This window comes from Lactuca sativa, chromosome 6 (genome assembly GCF_002870075.4).
Source record: "Lactuca sativa cultivar Salinas chromosome 6, Lsat_Salinas_v11, whole genome shotgun sequence".
In the NCBI taxonomy this organism is placed as follows: domain Eukaryota; kingdom Viridiplantae; phylum Streptophyta; class Magnoliopsida; order Asterales; family Asteraceae; genus Lactuca; species Lactuca sativa.
Genome location: NC_056628.2, coordinates 162469005 through 162473458, shown reverse-complemented (window position 1 = coordinate 162473458; position 4454 = coordinate 162469005).

Sequence of the window (4454 nt, the reverse complement as noted above, 5' to 3'; positions counted from 1 at the left end):
TGATTACATATAACTGTTATGCACTTTACAAATAGCGATGTAACTAATGAAGATTTTCTAATAATTATCTAGATAGTTCGTCTAATAATTATTTTCTTACCCCGAATTATTGCGTAGATAACATGGCTGGACTCCATCCCCACGGCAACCCGTACCTTCCGAACGAGGTCATTGTTGGATGGTTTGGAGAAGAACCGGAGAATGATCATCCTATCCTTTTGAATGATCACCATGATGAAGACCTTTCGGACGGTGCTAACTCCGAACCCGAGGTTGAGAACCTACCCCAAGCAGCTCCCTTTCCAATTCCTAACCCTCGTCCGACTTTTCATGGCCCGACGCCTGAGTGGGTGGAATGTTTGGAAACATGGAGCCAAGGACAAGATCAGCCCATGCCATTTAATGGTAATCGAAGCTTCTATGACCAGAGCAATGGGGGCTCAGCAGACGGAATCTTGCCAATCTTGGTCTATAGAGTGGCCTGAAATGAGATTCAAGGCAGGACAGCCCTACATCAGATCACTGAAGTTGTCGCCGATGCGAGAATGCATACCCTCCGCCCCATTCATCTAGAAGATGCTCGTGAGAGATCTGAGAGAAACCATGAAACCCTGCTACAAGCACTGGCTGAGTCACGAGCTGAAGTCATAGAACTTCGAGTATGCCAGAGGGTGTACGAAAGACACCTACTTGATGTGGAACGCCAACTGGCTGAACTGAGAGTTCACCAGAGGGATTACCGTCGCCAGTAGTAGATGTGTTACTTTATTTTTCCTTGTTAGAAAGGAATTGTTTTCTGTGTATGCCCGATGTGGCATTTTCTATGAAACTATCTTGTACTGTAAGTATTTTAGTTAGGTCTTTATGCTGTCAAGAACTATCTTCTCTGGATATGATGTAAGACCTTTTACAAGGTCATTTTCCCGAACTTCTACGTCGTGAATATCAAAGATATTGACAGTCGGCTAACTTCTGTGTCATTTTCTTCAAATACTCTTATCATACTTTCATTAGAGTCTATCTGAAACATGCTTTAGTCATGTCATTGGACTATAGCAATTTAACTCCAAAGACATCTCCAAGTCTCTTTTAATGTTTGGATCATGTTATTCACCAACCAACGATACCTCGGCTAGAACGACAAACATCTTGAGACCATTATACCCACATACTTCCATTCCATACTAGGACTGCATCATAGGGATGTGGGTCAAACCTTAGAGAACACACTTCTATTGTTTACATGAGCAATCTAACTACGTCTAGGTTCAACCATGCTCACTCACAAATTCATTTTCTTTTCGTGTAATAGAATCATGTCGCCAAAGAAAAACGATCAGCCCATCAACCAACCACCAACTCTTCAGATTGATGCAGCTACCTTTCAAGCTGCAGTCTCGGTTGCCGTGTCAGCTATTCTGACCCACCTTAACGCTAACAACGCAAATGTTAGTGGGATTGTTAACAACAATTTCAATCTGGGTAAAAATCAAGCACCTCAACAAGCAGCAAACTACCACGACACCCCGAGTCCCGAGACCAAGAGTAACAAACGAAAGTCTTGGGCTAAATCTAAGGACAAATCGCTTCGTAGGGCGAACAGGAAACAACCACCAGTAACAACCTTCATAGCCACGACATCGGTACCTCCTACTACCATCCCTTCGGGTATCCCAATTGTCCCTAACCCAGCTAGACAATATGTTGGAAATCTTCCAAAATGCATCAAATGCAGTTATCACCACCATGGACCTTGTCGGGAGATGCAGTGCTCAAACTGCAACAAAAAGGGACACACCATACGTTACTACAAGAGCCTAACAAGGCCGATCAACCAAGTGCCCAACACCGGTGTGAACCAGGCTTGCTACGGTTGTGGCAAGGTGGGTCACTACAAAAGGAACTGCCGAGAGGCAGTAATTGCTAGTACAGACGGAAGTATGCTACTGACCACCACCGCAGGAGAGACTACTCCGGACCCACGTTAATGTAATTTAGGCGTTTCGTTTTAACAGACTTATGAACCATCCAAAACTAGTGCAACCAGAGTCTTATCTTTTGCGAGATCCCGTCCGTTAAGGGATGCCCGTGCTGCGTATACTTGTCTTTTGTAGTATACCTTGTTCGCAGCAATAGTCTTGTAGTAAATCTTAAGTACAGTAACTCTGTTAAAGGTTGCACTGTTGTGTTTTGTCTGTAACACCATATGTTCAAATCTAATGTCTTTAGTTTCCATATAAATCTGACTTTATCAGACAACTCGAGTAAATTCGATCCTCGCAATACCAACTTCATATGTACATCTCTTTCTTCGAGATCGCTTTTCCAGCGAAGTCGTCATATCAGAACACCGAAGTACTCATGCATGGAGTACCTTATAGTTCTTTTCCTTTCCGAAGGAATCCCCACAGTATCACTCGTGCAGTACTTCAAGTTCAATCCAAAGATTCATACGGTTGATCTATCACTGAAGAATGTATACATAAGGGTGATATATAATCAAGGTTCTACAGGTTTAGAATTGATGATTCCACTTTAACTTCTTTTCTCTCAAGGGGATGTGAGCTTAAAGAAGAATCAGTTATTCGACTACCTTTTCAATCTTAATTATATACGACTCATATACACGAGATTATGATCGTTGAACCATGTATGAATTCTAATATGAACTTCAGGACGGAGACTCCCCAAGACTACGAGTAATTGAATTGGCATATGAACAAACTTAGAACCCAGTATGACTCTTATAACCAGATCGCCTTACAGTCTAAACACCTACGGAGATACAAGAACAGCCCGGACAACTCAGCGAACTACTCAGCAATAGAATTGGAAGACCAGGCTTCTCACCCTTGAGAGCTCCGGTCTTATTCTTCCAGAAGTCGACGGATTGCATCATATGTACCTCGACGATCGAGGACTCCGTCAAGATTTCCATTAGAAATCATAGGAAAGAATTACTTTCAGACATGGACCTGAAATCCGAATATCACCAGTTCGAGTGTTAAGGGAAGGATGTCCTGGGGACTACCCTCCGAACTCGATGCAGACACTTTGAGTCCGTAGTGATACCCCTCGGATAGGACCAATACGCCCGTAGCATTCATGAGTTTAATGAATAGAGTATGCCATTCTTACTTAGATCATCTCGTCATTCTCCTTGTAATGACTTACTTATCTACCCACGAAGTAAGAAGGAACCCATGGAAACTTTACCTTCAGAGGAACTTTCGCGAAGTTCTCTAAACACGAGTTTTGAAATTGCAGAGTCAGATTCCTAAGATACACTGTTAGTGATATAGGAATTTTTGAGTACTCTTTCAATTTGTCAAAACCGTTGAGAATTTGTCAACACCGTAGACACCGACATAAAATTCGCCAAATTCTAGGTCTTACAGACCTACTATCATAGTCCATTCAGAACTCCTCGCAAATTACGGAAACCCTTTCGACTTTGACCCAGCAAGGGGTGGCCCTTGACTGGGAAGTTAAGCAAGAGAAAGAACCTTTGGAAATCCAAGTGAGAGACCAAATTCTTTAGGAAGTCTCACTCTGGGAATGGCTTAATACGCTTCGTAAAGCGTGGAAAGTTAAATCCAATATAGTTAGAACCTCCGATATTCTTGCCAGAATCGGTCATGTATTGCACAAACTAAACCTACTCCGCGAACTCAGTAACGTACATTTTACCCTTCGCTTCTCGACTTTTAAACCGTACATTTCCATTAGGACTCTCGTAAGCCACTCGACGAGATCGAGATTAACGAGATCCTCGCCTTCGTATTAGAATCGTAGTGACCCTCGACCGAGAGGTCAAGCGGACGAAGCAACGCCGTCGCCCGTTAGTGAAGGTTCGTTGGGATACCAACCGAGGACCCGAATTCACTTATGAGCGCGAGAACCAATCGATTAGGAAGTTTCCACCTCACGACTCGATCACTTCTACCTACTTCCTTAGATAGATTCTAATTTCGGGACGAAATTCCCTCTAACAGGGGGATGATGTGACAACCCGAAATTTCCATTTTGTACAAACCATATCAAGTCAATAGAAGTTAGAACAGTTACAGTGAATTTCCAGACTTTTGGGCATAAATTTGAGTATTTCAGGATTTACACTTAAGGAGATATCAGGAGAGTGGATGCACTAGGGTTTTGTGCAAATCTGTTATTCCAAAACTCTATGATATTAGAGTTCATTTCGTGAATAAAATATTTTCTGCCAAAAATCCCAGGACTATATATAGGATTCTGAACCATATTTATTCATTAGTTACATTTCCAACTAGAGAAAAGCCATTTTCTCTCTCACGGATCTTCGGTTTTTCATCCCAAATCGTGAGTACCTCTATCTAGTTGTATTATATAGCTTATTATGTGCTTAATAACCTAGATTACATGTCAAAACAACAAGATTTAGGAGTTTACCACCTAAGAACATCTTGGACTGTAAA